At 46.0% G+C, this 20,564-nt stretch overlaps 1 long non-coding RNA gene across 1 annotated transcript in view; it reads left to right on the top strand.

Moving 5' to 3' along the window:
- The window catches only part of LOC106504407, a 44,536-nt gene extending 29,368 nt beyond the window's left edge, over positions 1–15,168 (top strand). Inside the window, exon 3 of the long non-coding RNA XR_001297853.2 lies at positions 14,500–15,168. This is a non-coding gene — a long non-coding RNA (uncharacterized LOC106504407). The remainder of the gene's footprint in view (positions 1–14,499) is intronic.

Here is a 20,564-nt window from a genome sequence, read left to right as displayed (position 1 = left end):
AAGTATATGAACTTCTCTCTGCCATTCTATTGCCTAACTGAATGGCAGTTATTAAAATGGAAGCTCATACTGGAAAAATAAAACCTAAGTATTAGGAAAATGCTCTAGCAGACTTCCTTGCTAAACAGCCAGCACAAACTATAATTAATTGATATCAAATTATAGATATCAAACAATGCTGTCTATAATTGATATCAAAGACAAAATCAGGCACCCTAGTTGCAGCAACAATATTGGGACCAATGAGGGTGCAAATTCAATATTAAATAAAGACTCATCAAGGGCCCAGATGGCCACCTGGTTCTTAAAACTGTTCTGAAAACACTATCACTAAAAGCTTTATATTCTGCAATGCATCATGGCACAGATAAAATGATCCAAATTATGAAAAAGTATGGGTGGGGTGACTGCTTCAAGGTTACAAAATTGTTTATGACCAATATCTGATTTGTCAAGCCCATAACCTGGGAAAGACCATTAAGGTATTAGATAGAATATTCCCACTACCTGCTGGGTCATTTGAACACTTACAAACAGATTTCATTCAATTTTCTCCTGCAGTGGGTTACCAATATGTTCCTGTAATTGTTTGTATGTTCTCAGGATGGATTGATGCCTTCCTGAGCAGAAAGGCTGATGCCACAACCATAGCTAAGAAACTTTTAGAAAATATACTTCCTTTATAGGATATCCCCAGAGAAATCTCTAGTGATAAGGGAACTCATTTCACTGGACAAATAATTAAGCAGTTTAATAAGGTACCACTGACATGATGGCATTACCCTTGTCTTAACCATCTGAAGTCATCTGGTAAAGTCAGGTGGACAAATGGTAACTTAAAACGAAAGCTATTGAAACTAATGGAATTAACTGGACTACCAAAGCCATAGTCCTGTAATAATAACAGGAAGACCTATGCCTTTGATGATAGAACCACATGTGTCTCCTCTACTCATAAATTCTGATATGAGTCAATATTGTAAAGCTCTAGCGCATTATGCCAAAGTGTATTTCCACCAGGTAAAGGATGCTTTCTGTGATGCTCTGGCTGATGGTTGAACTTTCTACAACTTAGAGCCTGGACAGTGGGTCTTTGGGAAATGACACCTAGAAAAGACGGCCCTTGAACCTCATTGGAAGGGACTATTCCAGGTTGTCTTCAGTACCCAGGTGGGAGCAAACCTTCAGGGACTTGCACCTTGGGCCTATATCTCCCAACTGGAAAGGGCTTCTCTAGACTCTTGGAATTGCATACCTGCTGGAGATCTAAAGTTAAGATTGACCAGGGAGATTCCTCCCCAGAAGCAGATGACATCTTGAGATGGACAGCTCAAGATGATGGAGCAAGAAACCTTTACCTCTTCTGCCTATTGGCTACTGGCTTTTTCTCTCTGTTACTATGTGGGAACATTACAGCACTATAATTAGGATTTCATAAACAATAGATGCTGTTGTTGTCATGCTAAACCAAAATCAGTACATGGAGGAAGAGACCTCTTAGTTCACACTCTAAGTAATTTCACCAGAAGATCAAAGGCCACAGTGTGCTTAAATTTTTCCATATTTTCCTTTCATAAAGTTTAAATACTAAATCTTCATACCTCCATTCCTTGTCTCAACTTAACCCCAAACTGGGAAGGGAAAACAAAATCTATTGAAAAAATATATGTATGGCACTGCAGAGCAGTGTAAGTGGTAAATCAGATCATTTGTAGGATTGCTGTCAGGCCCATATATTTAGGTGGTTTTTCAGTATGTAATAACACATATTTGAGTTAGGATTGAATGATGCTAAGACTTCCATACCAATGAATGGATCCGTGAGTATAATATTCATGAGGAAGCCCTGTGGACATTATTCCTTTCTATGTGGGGGGGTTGGCAATGGTTTCTATGCCCGGACAACTCATCGTCTTGACAGCTAGAGGGTAAAAGGACAATGAGCTCTCGCTATATTTACTGCTCCATTGTCCTTTCACAATACCTCCGAAACTCAATATTGGTCTACTTTCTTGAACTTAAACTATCAACTAAAAAGGTTACTAGATGTTAACCCCTCTGGATAGGCATCATTTGGACCATCCCTTCTTCCTTGGTTTGGAGTTAGTACAGATGAACATATGACCAGAAACTCATCCTTAACTCTGGCAACCATTGAGGAGTCTACTGCTAAGGCCATGGCTGCACAACAAAAGTCCTCAGGTTCTTTTGCTAAGGTGATTTTAGATAATAGAATTGCTTTAGATTCCTTGTTGGCTGAACAAGGAAGAGTCTGTGCCATAACACATACCTCCTGCTGTACCTGGATCAGCACCTCTGATATTGCAGGAACTCAAACACAAGAAATTAACACATAAGGTACTTGGCTAACACAGGTTGCTACCTCATCAGATACATTCTTTGATTTATTTGATGCCATAACCAACCGGTTATGTTCATGGGAGCCCCTGGCTAAGGAATGTACTTCAGTCCCTTGGTATTATCATCTTAATAGTCATCATTATCATCTCCCTGGTGTGCTGTGCTCCCTAAAAGATTCTAAATGTATGTTTGCAGCCATCAGCAGCATATCAGATGGTCTCACTGCGCGTGGAGAAAGAGAAAAAAGATGAACAACTGGATAAACAGCTAAAGCAATTCTTCCACCTGTCTCACATCATAGCCTATGAGTTTCATAATGAGAGGAGCGCATTTAACTCAGATGGTGGCTGAGAGGGGTACTAAGACCAAATCTCTCATATATGAGAGGATGACCAAAAGAGGGAATGGGTAAATTAATTAAAAAAAGAGTCCATTAGACTGAGGTGGCTCTAATGCTTTGGCATCTACCTAAGCAAACTAATATCTAAGCTTGTAAAAACCTTGAGATTATGAAAGGGAAACCCAGAGAGAACCAATCACAAACAGCCAACTAGGATTTAAGCTCTTGGCTATCAATAATTTCCTTATTTGCTTCGCCTTTTCTCTTTATTGAGTTTTTTTTCCTCCCAGCTCCCTTAGACAGAGTACTTCTAATCACCTCTAGTTTGGTGCTGCCTGATTTGAATTGGTTTTTGCTCAGATAAGTTCCTAAAGTTTTAATATGCCTCAGTTTATATCTTTTTTTCCCCCCTTTTGAGGGCTGCACCCAAAATTTCCAGGCTTCCACGTGGGAATTTGACCTATAGGGGTCAAATTGGAACTGCAGCTCCCAGCCACAGCCACAGCAATGCCAGATCTGAGCCTCATCTACAACCTACACCACATGTCACAGCAACACTGGATCTTTAATCCACTGAGTGAGGCCAGGGATGTCCTCATGGATCCTAGTTGGATTCGATACCACTGAGCCCCAGTGGGAACTCCTCAGAATATATCTTAACACAGGTCTGAGATGGGCGCTGGTGAAGGATGATTCAGAGACACCAACCTTACCCCAGGGCACTTACTGGCATGGCAGGTAGGCTGGGACAGCAACGGGCAACTTCAAAGCATCTTTTGACCAGGTGCTGGCTTACTGTGGGGGCTGGGGTCTTTCGGGATATTAGAGTCTCATTGTTTCCCATTTTCTCATTGCCACAAGGGTCGCTGTTCAGATCCAAGGGCTTGGAGGATGAGGGTCCAGGAAGTTTGTGGGGGAGGGGGGCCTGAGAGAGGGGCAAGACCAGGCTTCCCTTGGGTGATGAGGGCTAGACATCCCTTTCCATACCAGTCAGTTGATAATATGCTCAGCGATGAGGTCTTCTCTCTTGGTTTCTGGCCATTGCTGCTCTGATGGGCCTCCTGAGGAGGCAGGCGGGTGTGTTGGTGAGGATTCAGAACCACATGATCCTGATGGGTCTGTGTCAACACTGGGACTGACAGTGGTTTGATGGCTGAGGCTGGCAGTGCCCAGGGAGATTTGATGTCATTACCAAGATTGAATGAAGAGGTATGATTTTCTCCTTAAAGTCACAGGAAGGAAGCCATACGCCTCATAGTCTCTCCCAGGGGCTTTGGGCCCCCTCCCCTTAACCTCCCACTGAGGGGTGTGCTGCCTGCACCTGCTCCCCTGAGACCTCTGTCACATCCGACTCTTCTATTTTGTCAAATGCTTGAATGCTATGTCTTTGCTAATAGGGCTTGCGTTTTAAAACAATTTTAAAAAACAGATTAATTTCTTTTCGAATTATAAGTGTCAGGAACAGGCAGTGCGTTGACATGCATAACATTCAAAAGGTATTCTAGGGCGTGGGAAAAACGTCTCTACCACCCCTCTCCCCAACCACCTGGTTCTTCTCCCCACTGCAATTGGTGTTAACCAGTTTCTTGTGAGACAGTAAGATCTTTACATAAAAGAGATCAGGATTTATACAATTTATATCCATCCAACAGGTTTTTTGTTTTTTGTTCTTGGTATTTTTAGGGCTGCACCTGCATCATACAGAGTTCCTGGGCTAGGGGTTGAAGTGGAGCTAGAGCTGCCATCCACAACCACAGCCACAGCAACTCGATGTCCGAGCCACGTCTGTGATCTATACCACAGCTCATTGGCAACACCAGATCCTTAATCCACTGAGCGAGGCCAGGGATCGAACCTGCGTCCTCATGGATACTAGTTGGGTTCATTACTGCTGAGCCACAATAGGAACTCCTCCATTCAACAGTTCTTTACTGAGCACCAACCAGGTGCCAAGCACTGAAGATACAAAGACCAATGGGAATGGTCTCAGCCCCTGAGACCTCACTGTCCAGCAGGGGAGCTGCCAGATCAGCCAGCAATTACAATCTGGTTTTAGTAAAGGAGAGATACAAATATTCGCAAGGTGCAGCGTTAGCACCAAAGGGTGGAGAGAGGAAAATAATTTAGCAGAGGGGCTAGAAAAGGGTCCATAACCCACCTTTTGAGCTGTTCACAGCTGCTAGGTTGGGGAATTACATTTATTTATTTTGTTTGTCTTTTGTCTTTTTAGGGCTGCACCCGTAGCATATGGAAGTGCCCAGGCTAGGGGTTGAATCATAGCTACAGCTGCCGGCCTACACCATAACCACGGCAATGCTAGATCTGAGCCTCATCTGTGACCTACACCACAGTTCACGGCAACGCAGGATCCTTAACCCACTGAGCAAGGCCAGGGATCGAACCCACAACCTCATGGTTCCTAGTCAAATTCGTTTCTGCTGCACCACGACAGGAACTCCAGGTTGGTGTATTGTAGAATTCACTTCTTTCTTGGTCAATTATTTTTGGATTCTCTTAGCCTGGTCTCACAGAATGGAGGTCTGTACTGGATCATCTGCCAACTTTTTTTTTTAAACAGCTGTATTGAGATAGGCTTCACATACCATAAAATTCACCATTTAAAGTGTACAATTCAGAGTTCCTGTCATGGCTCAGCAGAAACAAATCCAACTAGGAACCATGAGGTTGCGGGTTCGATCCCTGGCCTCACCCAGTGGGTTAAGGATCTGGTGTTGCCGTGAGCTGTGGTGTAGGTTGCAGAGGTGGCTCGGATCTGGCGTTGCTGTGGCTGTGGTGTAGTCCTGTGGGTACAGCTCTGATTAGACCCCTAGCCTGAGAACCTCCATATGCTGTGAGTGCGGCCCTAAAAAAAGACAAAAGACAAAAAAAAAGTGTACAATTCAATATCTTTTCATATGTTCATAGAGTTGTATATTAACACCACAATCAATTTTAGAACATTTTTATTATCCCAAAGGGAACCCTCATATCTCTTAGCTGTTTCCCACCAATCTCCCCACGCCCCCAGCCCCTGGCAGTGACTCATCTATTTTCTGTCTCTGTAGATTTGTCTATTCCAGACATTTCGTTGAAATGGAATCATACCGAATGTGGCCTTTTGTGTCTGGCTTCTGTCATTTGACATAATGTTCTCAAGGTTCACCCATGTTGCACTTCACCTCTTTTTATGGCTGATTAATTCTCCACTGTGTGACCACATGCATTTGGTTTGTCCATTCATCAGTTGACAACATTTGGGTACTTTCCATGGTTTGACTATTTTGATCAGACCTGCTATAAAAATTCATGTTCAAGTTTTTGTTTGAAAACTTGTCTTGTTTTTCTTTTCTCTTTTTCCTTTTTATAGCTGTACCTGTGGCATATGGATGTTCCCAGGCCAGGCGTCCAATCAGAGCTGCAGCCGCCAGCCTACACCCCAGCCACAGCAGCTCTAGATCCGAGCCGTATCTGCGACCTACACGGCAGCTTGCAGCAACACTGGATCCTTAATCCCCTGAGCAAAGCCATGGCTCCAACCTGCATCCTCATAGAGACTGTTGGGTTCTTAAACTGCGGAGCCACAGTAGGAACGCCTGAAAACTTGTCTTTAATTCCTTTGAGTGCGTACCTGGGAGCGGAATTGCTGAGTCATGGGCTAATTCTATATTTAACATATTAAGGCATCATCACATCGTTTTCTACAGTGGCAGCACAGTTTTACGTTTCCACCAGCAGTGTACAAAGATTCCAGTTTCTCTTCTTTTTGATGTTAGAATTGAAATTTCCCCCAAGATGCTCCTTCTGGAATCACCCACCTAGCCCCTTACTCTGCTGCCTTGTGCACTCGTGATCCTCCTGAATCACCCAGGCCTCAGCCCTTCCTTGTCTGGTAGCAGCCTGGACAGAATTCCTAAACTGTGTGTATCTTTTGTGTATCTTTAAACTTCTTCTTCTTTTTTTTGGCTGCACCCAAGGCATGCAGAACTTCCTGGGGCCAGGGATCAAACCTGAGCCACCACAGTGACAACTGCTGAGTCCTTAACTATTAGGCCACCAGGAAACTCTCATCTTTAAACTTTAAATGTTTTGCCCACAGGTCACCAAGCCAGTACTCACTTCTGGAGCGCAAAAGGAAAGGGCTTAGGAAGCAGAGAGAGGAAGCTGGGGTCTATTCAGTAGCTGTATTGAGCTTCTTTTTTTGACCCCAGAGCAGTGACTGGTAGCTCCTTTCTCTTGCCGCCCCTCCCACCCCTACTCAAGGGTAGACAGAGCCCACTCTGAGTGAGTCCAGTGGGCAGGAGGGTGTGAACCAAGGAGCCAAGGACAGGGACAGGCAAGTAGAAGGTTGAGGACTTTATAATCATCCAAGGTCAAGCCAGGACAGACGTGGAGGCCCCGCAGTGTCTGGAGGGGCCAAGAATGTGCTGCCCTGTGGTCAGCAGTGAGCCAGGAGCCTGGAGCCAGGAAGGAGCAAGGTCAGGCCATGGTCCACATGGCAGAGGGAGGCTGGCAGCCAGTCCTTACTGGGCAGTCCCAGCAGAGGATGTCACAGAGACTGTTGGCTCTGGACTCTGAGACTTGATTTACCATCAGGCTGTGGGCTGCTGGGCTTGGGGATGCAGAGGTGATCCAGATGTTGTGAAGGAAGATTCTTGTTGCTCCTGGCAGGGGCAGAGGGAGGAACTTGGGGTGCTGGGGACCAGGAAGTGTGACACATGGGGAGAAGGGTTGTCCCCAAGAGACCCCACTTTATATGCCTGTAACCTGCAGGCAGTCAGCCCCCAGGTGTGCTCTGTGGTGACCCAACAAAGCCTTGAGCCACAGAGAAATGGGCAACCCAGTGGCTCTGGCCAGCCTGGCCTTTGGGAAGCCACTAGATACAGGTTGACACCAACGTGCATACCCCCTCTGTGGATGACGGTAACTGACAACTCTTCGTGCCAGGTACTGTTCTAGGCACTTATGGGTGTCGATCTGTTTAGTCCTCAGCAATCTACGAGGTGATAGGTTTTTTTCTTTCTTTTTAGGCCACAACTGCAGCTGCATATGGAGGTTCCAGGGCTGGGGGTCAAATCAGAGCTGCAGCTGCTGGCCTACCCTACAGCCACAGCAATGCTGGATCTGAGCCACATCTGTGACCTATGCTGCAGCTTGTGGCAATGCCTGATCCTTAATCCACTGAGAGAGGCCAGAGATCAAACCCACATCCTCATGGACACTAAGCCACAACGGGAAATCTGATCTTTTTTTTAAAAAAAAATTTTATGGCCACACCTGTGGCATATGGAAAATCCCGGGCCAGGGATGGAATCCGAGCCACAGGTGCAGCAATGCCAGATCCTTTAACCCACTGTGCTGGGCCGGGGATTGAATGTGCGCCTCTGCAGTGATCCAAGCTGCTGCAGTGGGATTCTCAACCCACTGAGTGAGGCCAGGTATCGAACCTGCATCCTTATGGATACTAGTCGGGTTTGTTACCCCTGAGCCACAGCTGGAACTCTGAGCTCTCTTCTTTTGTGCTAGTCTGCAGATGAGAAAACTGAGGCTCAGAAATGCCAGAGTGAGGGTTTGAACCTAGAGAGTCTGGTTCCAGAGTCTGCTCCTCACCACTAGGCCGCACTATTGTCTCTTAAACACTGTTTCCGCCTCTGCCTCCCTCCCCCACCCCCAAGGTCCTGAGGACCCAGAGCCCATGTCTCACAGATTCAGGTGGGACTGCTTCTCCTCCAGTGTTCAGTCCAGCAGCCCTCTCTGCTGCCCCCCACTCAGCTCTTCCAGCTTCCCTCCATTTTCCCTGTCTGAGGTTACAAGATTTAGCAAAAAACGAAACAAACAAAAAATACCCAACTAACAAACAGAACCCACAAAACCCCTAAGAACCAGAACACCCACTAACTGTTCCACTTCGGAGAGGCAATGAGTAATTTTGCAGTGTAAGTGTGTCCCGACATGCGCAGACGGTGTGCTTATATTTGAGATCTATTTATCCTACACGATTATTTGTTGCCTCTCTGAAATCCACATAAAATTGGCAGGAGTTCCTGTCCATGGCACAGCGAAAACAAATCCGACTAGGAACCATGAGGCCTTGCTCAGTGGGTTAAGGATCTGGCGTTGCCATGAGCTGTGGTGTAGGTCACAGACGCAGCTCAGATCCTGAGTGGCTGTGGCTGTAGTGTAGGCTGGCAGCTGTAGATCCGATTGGACCCCTAGCCTGGGAACCTCCATGTGCCACGGGTGCAGCCCTAAAAACCAAAAAACCAACCAACCAAACAACAGCAACAAATACAATTGGCAGTCCTGTGTTTTATCTGGCAACCCTATTGATAGGTTCCTGGGAGGATGGAGACAGACCCCCCCCCCATCTGCCAAATGTGGCTCTTCACCTTGGAGACCTACTGCCGACATGGGTACAGCTGGCACAGATCCACACCCTTTCTCAGAATGTGGACGCTCAAGTTGGGCATCAGGAAACAATGGCCTATGAAAAAACAACAGCCTGCAAAAATGAACCGCCTACAGGGATTAACTGCCCTCTGTCAGGGGCCTTGACCCCCTACCTGTCCCTTGACCTTCCCCTCCCCCTTCTTCATTTTTCCTGCCACAAGTTCCCACCATGAACTCCAACCACAGAGTCTCACCACAAATCCTTTATAAACCTAGCACCTCGTCCCTGTCAGGGCTGGCACCAAATTGAGCTCAGCTATCTCTCTCTGATGCCTGAATAAATGTCTCTTGCTTTACCCACTTGGCCTTGCTCATTCCTTCCTTGGCAACCCTAACACCTATCCCTGTTTTCTGAGCTTTGGACTGGGGTCTATGTAGATGAAGAGTTGCTGCTGTGAATATTCTTTCTTCCAAATAGTTTCCAAACTCTTTCCTTCCTACTGGTCTCAGTAAGACTCTTGGGGGAGCTCACTGTCAGCAAGTCTCTATTAAGACATGTGTTGATTTAATCCTATTTCCAGATTTGAGGCCATAGCCTCACCACTCCCAGAGCAGATGAATGTTTATGAGCCTGTGCCTTTGTGTGTGTGTGTGTGTGTGTGTGTGTGTGTGTGTGTGTGTGTGTATGTGTCTTTTTTAAGGGCTGCACCGGTGGCATATGGAAGTTCCCAGGCTGAGGATGAATCAGAGCTGCAGCTGCTGGCCTATGCCACAGCCACAGCAACGCAGGATCCGAGTCGCATCTGTGATCTACACCCCAGCTGATGGCAATGCTCGTTCCCTAACCCAATGAGCGAGGCCAGGGATCGAACCCACATTGTCATGGATACTAGTCTGGTTTGTTACCACTGAGCCACAATGGGAACTCCTAAGAGCCTGTGCTTTAAAGCCACACCACAGATTTTTAAGTGATTCTAAGTATGTCCTGTCTACTGCTCCCTCCCTCTTCTTCCCATCAGGCCTCTCTAATTGCTTCCTTTTATTTTTATTTTTTATTTTATTTTATTTTTTGCTTTTTTACATCTGCACATGTGGCATATGGAAGTTTCCAGGCTAGGGGCTGAATCGGGGCTGCAGCTGCCCACCTATGCCACAGCCACAGCTACTCGGGATCTGAGCTGTGTCTGTGACCCACACCACAGCTCACAGCAATGCTGGCTCCTTAACCCACTGAGTGAGGCCAGGAATCAAACCCATATCCCTCATGGATACTAGTCAGGTTCGTTACCGCTGAGCCATGAAGGAAACTCCTAATTGCTCCCCTTTAAAAGAGAATTTGCAGATTAGCTTTTTCTGCGTTTCCTTTAGGAAGAGCCGTGCCAACTTTCCACCGAGTTCTTATTTCTTAAGTGTCCTGTGATCTCTCCTACAGATTCTATCAACATGTGTGCAACAGAAGGCAGACCCATTGCTCTCTGGTTCCAGGCTCCTTGGTGGGCAGTTTTGCAGGTGGGGAGGGACTATGACCTTCACCTAGACTTCTAGGACCCAAGGCCTTTTTTAATAAAAAATCTTTTTAGGGCCGCACCGGCAGCATATGGAAGTTCTCAAGTTAGGGGTTGAATGGGAGCTGAAGCCACTGGCCTACACCTCAGCCACAGCAATGCAGGATCCCAGCCTTGTCTGCAAACTACACCACAGCTCATGGCAACGCCAGATCCTTAACCCACCAAGCAAAGCCAGGGATCAGACCTGTGTTCTCATGGATGCTAGTCAGATTCGTTTCTGCTGAGGTATTTATTTATTTATTTTAGGGCCTCATCCACAGCATATGGAAGTTCCCAGTCGAATCAGAGCGCCAGATCCTTAATCCATTGATCAGGGTCAGGGATTGAATCCAAGTCCTCATGTGTACTAGTCAGGTTCAAATAACAGTCTAGACCTATTAATGTAAAAGTCCTCAGGGAGTTCCTGTCATGGCACAGTGGTTAACGAATCCGACTAGGAACCATGAGGTTGCAGGTTCGATCCCTGGCCTCGCTCAGTGGGTTAAGGGTCTGGCGTTGCTGTGAGCTGTGGTGTGGGTCACAGATGTGGCTCAGATCCCGTGTTGCTGTGGCTCTGGCATAGGCTGGTGGCTACAAGCTCTGATTAGACCCCTAGCCTGGGAACTTCCATATGCCGTGGGAACAGCTCAAGAAAATGCAAAAGATAAATAAATAAATAAATAAATAAATTAATTAATTAATTAAAAAGTCCTTGGAACTCCCTCAAGGACTTTTATATTAATAATAGGTCGTGCATTTTGGCCAACATTTCTGCAATGACCCCCTTCAGAGTTCTTGGATGGATACCATTTGGTCAGCAGGATTTATTTACATCAAATTTTTCAATTAGGTCTAGAACACCTCATCAGTTTACCACTGTGGTTTTTATCTAACACCCATGTCTTGTCTGCTTTAATAGACAATTTGAGGGCTGGAAAACTCCCTTCTGTCCCTTCCCATCTGCTAGCAGATGGTTATTAGGGTTGATTATAGGCTAGGTCCTATAATAGATGCTGGAGGAAGCAACGATGCAGAAGATATGTTCTCTGCCATCAAAGAGCTCTCACTCTGGTAGGGAAGATGACTGAGTTAGAAGTGCCTTCAGCGGCAAGTAACAGAAAAGTTACCTAAAAGGAGATTAAACAAATAAGAGTTTTATTAATCATAAATAGGAGTTCCCGTCATGGCTCAGTGGAAATGAATCTGACTAGCATCCATGAAGACACAGGTTCCATCCTGGCCTCGCTCGGTGGGTTAAGGATCTGGCATTGCCATGAGCTGGGGTGTAAGTCACAGACGCGGCTCAGATCTGATGTTGCTGTGGCTGCGGTGTAGGCCGGCAGCTACAGCTCCGATCCACCCATAGCCTGGGAACCTCCCTATGCCACGGGTCTGACCCTAAAAAGACAAAGCAAAACAAACCCCTCCCCCCCAAAAAAAAATCATAAATAGTCTAGTTATCGAAAGCCTTGTTGGGAGAATGCAGGTCAGGAGAGGGTGTGGACGTTCGGCATTTAGACGATACAAGGAATATATCAAGATCGGGACCGGGCACGGGTGGGGGAAGGGTGGGATTTAAGAAAAATATGAAAGGATGTGTCAGTAGGATTTGGGACCTGATGAGTTGGTTTGGGAAGAGAGGAAGAAGTGCAAGAGGCCGAAGATTTCCAGCAGGTCTAGGTCTGTTATCAGGAACAGCAGATGAGGCCCCAGTGAACCCGTTGTGGTTTATTTGCTTGGTTTTCTTTTTTTTTTTTTTTTTTTTTTTACCATTTCTTGGGCTGCTCTCTCGGCACATGGAGGTTCCCAGGCTCGGGGTCCAATCGGAGCTGTAGCCGCCAGCCTATGCCAGAGCCACAGCAACGCGGGATCCGAGCCGCGTCTGCGACCTACACCACAGCTCACAGCAACACCGGATCGTTAACCCACTGAGCAGGGGCAGGGATCGAACCCGCAACCTTCTGGTTTCTAGTCGGATTCGTTAACCACTGCGCCACGACGGGAACTCCTATTTGCTTGGTTTTTGAGCAACCACATTAGGCTGTAGGGCAGCTTAGTGGGAAGTGGCTCTAGGGTTTCAACTCAGGGGTGGGTCCAAGAGATCGTGGGAGAGTTGAGGAAAGGACTCCTGTGGAGGTGAAAATTTGTAGGTGCTAGCTGGGTACAGGGAGAAATCGGGGTGGGCGAGAGCAGGGGGAAATGAAGGAGCCTTGGAGCAGGTGCCGAGTGGAATCAGGAAGAGGAAGGGGAGTTGGTGGAGCCGCCGGCCAGGACAGGTGAGGGGCTGAGGACCTAGAAGAGGAGGAGGTTTCAAGCAGGAGGGAATGGCAGACACAGGCGCCTTCCTTTGCAAGGTGAAGAATTCAAATCCAGGAGTTCCTGTTGTGGCTCAATGGTAACGAACCTGACTAGGACCCATGAGGACTCAGGTTCGATCCCTGGGCCCTGATCAGTGGGTTAAGGATCTGGGGCTCCGATTTGACTGGGAACGTCCATGTGCTGTGGATGAGGCCCTAAAAAATAAAAAAGAATTCAGGAGTTCCCTTTGTGGCTCAGTGGTTAACAAACCCGACTAGGATCCACGAGGATTCGGGTTTGATCCCCGGCCTCTCTCAGTGGGTTAGGGACCCGATGTTGCTGTGGCTATGGTGTAGGCCAGCAGCTACCCATGCATCAAGGGTATTATAATAATAATAAGAAGAAGATTCAAATCCTTTTTCTAGGTCTTTGTCATTTCTTTCTTTCTTTCCTTCTTTCTTTCTTTCTTTCTTTCTTTCTTTCTTTCTTTCTTTCTTTCTTTCTTTCTTTCTTTCTTTCTTTCTTTCTTTCATCCATGACATGGAAGTTCCTGGGCCCGAGATTGGATCTGAGCCACAGTTGTGACCTACACTGCAGCTGTGGCAGTGCTGGATCCTTTAACCCACTGCACCAGGTAGGGGATTGAACCTGAGCCTCCATAGCAACCCGAGCTGCTGCAGTCAGGTTCTTAACCTACTGTGCCACAGTGGGAACTCCTCCTTGTCATTTCTGAGTCATTTCTGATTACCGTGTGATAATCAAATTCCCCTCTCCCCCACTCTAGTTTTTACCCTTGGAATGCTTGTTTTTTCCTTAGGAGTCAAGGGTGATCTCACAAGTTGCTCTCCCAATACATTTTGACCCAAGTTAATTCTGATTTTCATCTGCCTGTCACAGTGCGTGAGCTCCCTGATTTCCTTAGGAATATGTCTCAATTTTCAGATTTTTTTTTTTTTAAAAGAAGACAAGACGTCTTATGTGGCTTGCTAGTGAAGTAGTTCTGTTAACATTTGCTTGCTTTGTAAGGTTTTCTCTCTCTCTCTCTTTTTGTTTTAAGGGCTGCATCCGTGGCAAATGGAAGTTCCCAGGCTAGGAGTCGAATCGGAGCTGTAACTGCCCGCCTGTGCCACAGCCACAGCAACGCTGGATCCAAGACACATCTATGGTCTATGCTGCAGCTTGCAGCAACACTGGATCCTTAACCCACTGAGTGAGGCCGGGATCGAACCCGCGTCCTCCTGGAGACTAGTTGGGTTCTTTACTGGTGAGCCACAACAGGAACTCCCTTTTTTGCTTCTAGTTAAATATTTGCCCTGGGCTTACTGAGAGATGCTGGTGAGTACTCTTCAGGATTTCTGAGGCCTTTTTTCTTCTTTCTATTCTTAGCCCATTCTTGTATTTTCCTCATTCCTATGTCAAAGCCCTAGGTATCCTATTATGGATTTCTTTTCTCTCAGATTGTGGGAGTTAATTTTGTGTGATACCGTTAACAACAACTAACATTTGTACAGTGCTTTTATAACTTACAAAGCATGTCACATACATTTTCTTATTTTATCTTCACAGAAATTCTGCCAAGTATCATCCGTACAATTGTCCTTATTTTCCAAACGAAGCCTTGGAAGACTTGGCTGCTAATAAATGGAGTCAGGGTGACTTCGGATTTTTGACTTCTTTCTTTTTTTATAATAATACTGCAAACAGGGGGAAAATCCAATGCATGACCATTTGAGGAAAATTTGGAAAATCGAGGAGACAATAAAGATAGAAATATCTATTAGCCCACCTAGTCCAGGAAGTGCTACTGTCAAAACCTGTGGTAGTTCTCTTGCTGGTCACAGTTCTATGGATTGGTGAGGACAAGATATGATTAGAAACTAACTACATGGCAGTGTTGGAGTCTGATTTTTAAGTGTAACAGATTGTGAGCATTTTCCCATGCCAGTCAACCCTTTCAAAGTCTATTTTAGCCTGTGGATATATTGTAATTTATGTAACAATTCCCCTCTTGCGGGACCTTGAAGATGCTTCCATTTTGGGTGTGGGACAAAGACGCTTTTTAATGGACAACTCCATACACTAAGCACTCGTCTGTGTTCTAAGCTTAAAGGAGGAAGGGCTGATTAAAGAGCCTATTATTCAACTGCATCCCACAGACGTACAGCTTTTATTCCAACAAGAAGTACGCGTTTGCGTCTTTTCATACCACACCTTTGCTAGCGTTGAATACTGTAGTTTAAACTCATTATGAAGATTGTGAATGAAGGAGCTCCCATTGTGACTCAGCAGGTTAAGGACCTGACACTGCCTCTGAGGATGTAGGTTTGATCCCTGGCCTCACTCAGTGGGCTAAGGATCTAGCGTCGCCACAAATTTCAGTGTAGGTCGCAGATGTGGCTCAGATCCATTGCTGTGGCTGTGGTATAGGCTGCAGCTGCAGCTCTGATTTGACCCCCTGGCCCAGGAACTTCCCTGTGCCACAGGTGTGGCCGTGAAAAGAAAAGAAAAAAAGGATTATGGATGAAAAACAAAATCTCATTGCTTTGTTTTATATTTCTTCAATTGCTTATGAGACAGAACGATGCCATCTTAGAGGCTTGGAAGAAGTTAAACTCCTTCTGGCCTTAAATCTAGCTGGGCTGAGTGCTCACAGACGCACCGACAAAGAGTATCCAATAACAAACCCCAAACACCTCAAACGCTGTTGACAGGATTAAAGAAGCAAGAGGACTGGGTGAGGGGGGAGGATGTGATGGAACTGGAGCCAATGCACGTCTCTCATGATTCTTGTTCCTTAGGAAGATGCCAGGGGGGTGAGCAGGCCAGTTCATTATAACTGTATTTACTGCATTGATTTCTGTTGCTCTGATGAGGAATACTCCTAACAGGAGATGCAAATTGCCTTGGGCCATACAAATCCTGCTGGCACAGCCCTGGCATGCTCAGACCAGAGCAACTGGTGTGGCCATTCCTCCTATGAATAGGTGTCTCCAAATAGAACAGGAGAAGCATCCAGGGCCATAGGATGGGGTGATTCAGCGCTGTGGTCTTGACCTCAAGAATCTCCACTGGTGAGGATCCCAACTTCCCAATCCATGGTCACAAATGGTTACCTCTACCAACAGGCTGCTGTGAGTCAGACAGCTGGCTCCACCACTCACCTTAAGCAAGATACTTAAACTCTGTAGCCTCGGTTTCCTCATCGGTGAAATGGGGATAAATGCAGGAGTTCCTGTTGTGGTTCAGTGGAAATGAGTCTGACTAGCATCCATGGGACGCAGGTTTGATCCCTGGCATTGCTCAGAGGGTTAAGGATCTGGTGTTGCCATGAGCTGTGGTGTAGGTCACAGATGCGGCTTGGATCAAGCATTACTGTGGCTGTGGTGTAGGTCAGCAGCTACAGCTCCAATTGGACCCCTAGCCTGGGAACCTCCATATGCCACGGGTGTGGCCCTAAAAAGACAAAAAAAAAAAAAAAAGACAAAAATAAAATAAAACAAAAGCAGTACTTAGAAAATTACTATGAAGAATAAATGAGTTACTCTAGGTAAAGCACCTAGAAAAGCAACTGGTTCATGGTAAAGTGCTGTAGAAATATTGGCATATTGGCTCTAGGTGTTTCCATAGTGGCTCAGTGGGTTGCAAACCTGACTAGTACCCATGAGGATGCAGATTCATTCCCTGGCCTCAGTGGGTGAAGGATCTGCATTTGCAGACTTCTTCTTTTTTAAGCAGTTTCAGGGGCTTTTACCTGCAGCATCTCACACCTGGTCATGGAGGTAGAATGACATGTCTGTGCAGGTGCACGCCCATCTCATCTATTCAAAGCAAACAAGTTCGTAAAAGCTCACTTTGAACCTTCTGATGTCTAAATGGCGCGTGCTACGTGTTAATGCAGTTAAAGATTTAAATCCCCTTAATTTGAAAATGTTGCTATCCCCCGCATGTGCTGTTTTGGTTAAATACACTCACCTCCATATCTCCCAACCCCTCAGTGCAAAGCGTTTTAATTTTTGCAAGTCTCCTGTGCCATTTCAAATTTTTTTTTTTTTTATTTTGTCTTTTTGCTATTTCTTGGGCCGCTCCTGCGGCAAATGGAGGTTCCCAGGCTAGGGGTCTAATTGGAGCTGTAGCTGCCGGCCTACGCCAGAGCCACAGCAACGTGGGATCTGAGCCGTGTCTGCAACCTAACCACAGCTCACGGCAACACCAGATCGTTAACCCACTGAGCAAGGGCAGGGACCAAACCCGCAACCTCATGGTTCCTAGTCGGATTCGTTAACCACTGCGCCACGACGGGAACTCCTCAAACTTTTTTTTTAGGTCACCATCAGAGGTACTTGGCTTAATGAAAAAATGTATTTGTGAAGTGATCCCTGAGGGGTAATGGTTTTTATTGGCATTAGGTAAGGTTTCTAAGCGGCCTTTCTTTTTTTGGGCCACACCCAAGGCATATGGAAGCTCCCAGGCTAGGGGCTGAATTGGAGCTGAAGCTGCTGGCCTACACTACAGCCACAGCAACATGGGATCTGAGCCGCATCTGCAACCTATACTGCAGCCATAGCAACGCCAGATCCTTAACCCACTGAGCGAGGCCAGGGATCGAACCTGTGTCCTCATGGATACTAGTCTGGTTTGTTACTGCTGAGCCACAATGGGAAATCCTGGGTGGCCTTTCTTTAATTTCTTAATTTATCACTCATGATCCTAGCACCTACTATGTGGGGAAGGAGAAGTTCTAGAAGAGCTAGAAGGAAAAGGTGGGAAAGTTTGGGGTACAGAGATGAAGGGGCCACAGCCTAGTGAAGACAGAACAGCAGAGCGTACAGATCAATCACATCTAGAAGAGAGGACAGTGAAGGGTGGGTACCATAGGGTAGGTAAGAGCTGGGATGCTTTCGGCTGCAAATATCAGAAACCTGAGTAAGAGCAGATTAAATTAGGAGCTTTAACTTAATAGGATGGCTGGAGGAAGGCTCTCATAGTGTGTTATTCCTACCCAGTTTGTCCAGGACTGTGGTTTAACCTGCCCTGCTCTGCTTGTGTCTGTGATGTCTCATGGCCTCAAAATGGCTGCTGCATCACATCCTTTTAAGGTAGCATCCTGAACAGATAGGAAGGGGAAAGGACTACTCCTCAAAGTGCTTTCCTTTATCCTACTCTCAAAAGATTGCCCAGCCTGAGGAGTCCAGATCAAACGTCCACTTTGGGGTCCATATCAAATGACCAGATGTCCCCTGGCTCATCCCATGAATCTAGCCCACCTCCCTTTGGTAGCAGCTGGATCGCTCTACCTTGTCTCAACACTCACATAGTGGTTTGCATAACTACTTGGACTTGCAAGCAGATCTTGTTGGTCCTCTTTAAAGACTCAGGAAACCAACTATCATGAACATAATGGAATCTTCCTCTGGTGAATGAAATTCTCAGGGTGACTTTGAGCCCTCATTCTGGAAACCTGTTCCTATGGTCTATCTGGGACTGGAGGTTGGGAGGATCACAGATGAGAAATTGTTACAGCTGGAATCTGGAGTTTCTGGATAAGAAAAATCTTTTCTTGGAGTTTCCATTGCGGCTCAGCAGGTTATGAAACTGACATAGTGTCCGTGAAGATACAGGTTTGATCCCTGGCCTCAGTCAGTGGGTTAAAGATCTGACATTACCGTAAGCTTCAGCCTAGGTCCCAGATGTGGCTCGAATCTGGCTTTGCTGTGCCTGTGGTGTAAGCCAGCAGCTGCAGCTCTGATTTGACCTCTAGCCTGGGAACTTCCATATGCTGCAGATGCATCCACAAAAAGAAAAAAGAAAGAAAGAAAAGAACCATCTCTTTTTTATGCACAAAGAGATTGACTACGGTTCACGAGGTTTAGGAGGCTTCCCCAAAGATATCCACCTGCATCAGAATCCAGGACACAGCATACTTTGTACATTTAGATTAAAAATTAAGTGCCAGAACTTTTCTTATGATTAGCCTGGTTTTCCCAAATAAAACCTGGTGGGAAAATTTACTAACCAAATGTTCTGGCCACATGGTGCGTGATCTTTAATGTATGTTCGTACTCCTCAGATGTTTGTGACACACTTTTGTGTAATAGCTTAAGTTTCTGGAGCCTCTTCTCTGACACTTTCTTCTTTCACAGTGCCCAGCAACTTGCCAAGTACATAATACGTGCTCAGTAAAGAATGATCGAATTAAATTATACCCGCACCCACGTGCACCGTCCCTCTTCCATATTGCTCACTAATGGACTGTGGTGACATGCTTTAATTAAAAGACTGAGATTAAAAATGGAGCCCTGAGGAGTAAACATGATAATATATAATGGAGGGGATAATTCACCAGCTTCCAACCACCGAAGTTTAATTAAGACTCCTGTGGTACCACTTAATGTCATTGGATACTCACCGCTGGGGGGTGGGGTGGCCAGACCCCTGCAGGGAACAGAAAGGGAGAAAAGGACACTCAACCTTCTATAAATAGTCTCCTTGGCCTAAAATCTCACTCACTAGGTATTTCCGGTCCAGAATTTCCTTTTTCTCCAGAGCCTGACTTTGAATGCGCAACCGGCACCACACTATTCTTCCAACAGAAATTGCTCTAATTTCTTCTTTCTTTATTGGTATATAGTTATCCCTATTCATCCATCTACCCTCCATTTGTCCATCTGCCCATTCACCCATGCATCCACCCACCCACCCATCCATCCATCCATCCATCATCTACCCATCTGTCCATCTATCCATCTGGCTTGCTTTGAGAATCTTTTGTCCATCCATCCATCTGGCTTGCTTTGAGAATCTTTTTTTTTTTTTTTTTTTTTTCTGTGCCAGGCATTGTTTAAAGGTAAGATCTGACACAAGTTGGCTCTCCACTGTCTCATCTCCTACCACTTTCTCCTTCCCTCTGCTGAGGGTCACAGCAGCCTTCTTGTTATCCCTTAAGCAATCAAGCCAAGAATTCCCATTGTGGCTCAGGGGAAGCAAACCCAGCGCGTATCCATGAGGATGTGGATTAGATCCCTGGCCTGGCTTGGTGGGTGAAGGATCTGGCGCTGTCGTGAGCTGTGGTGTAGGTCAAAGTCAAGGCTTGGATCCTGCATTGCTGCGGCTGTGGTGGAGGGCAGCAGCTGCAGCTCTGATTCCACCATTAGCCTGGGAACCTCCATATGTCACGGGTGCAACCCTAAAACCAAAACCAAAACCAAAAAACAAATCAAGCTAGTTCCTGCTCCAAAGCCTTAGCCCAGATGTTCTCTCTGACGAATACCCTTCTGCCAGATTCTTGAATGACCCATTCCTTTATTTCATTCAGGCTTTTGCTCAAATGTCCCCAAGGGCAGCTTCACCTCCCATTGCAGTGACTCCATTATCCTGCTTTATTTTTCCTTGGACCACTCACTCACTGTTACTTGGAAATATGGCGTTTACTTGTTTATCATCTGCCTCCACTGCTAAAATGCAAGCTCCTTGAGGACAACAATTTTCTCTATCTTTGGTGCTGTATCACAAGCACCTAAAAGAGGGCCTGACACACAGTGGCTGTTTAATGAATACTTAATACTACTCAGCCATAAAAAAGAATGAAATTTTGCCATTTGGGGCAACATGGATGGATTTGGAGGGCATTATGC

The sequence above is a fragment of the Sus scrofa genome, chromosome 7 (genome assembly GCF_000003025.6).
Source record: "Sus scrofa isolate TJ Tabasco breed Duroc chromosome 7, Sscrofa11.1, whole genome shotgun sequence".
NCBI lineage: Eukaryota > Metazoa > Chordata > Mammalia > Artiodactyla > Suidae > Sus > Sus scrofa.
Note: the sequence above shows the minus strand (reverse complement) of the source record. Positions and strands in the feature narration are given on the sequence as shown.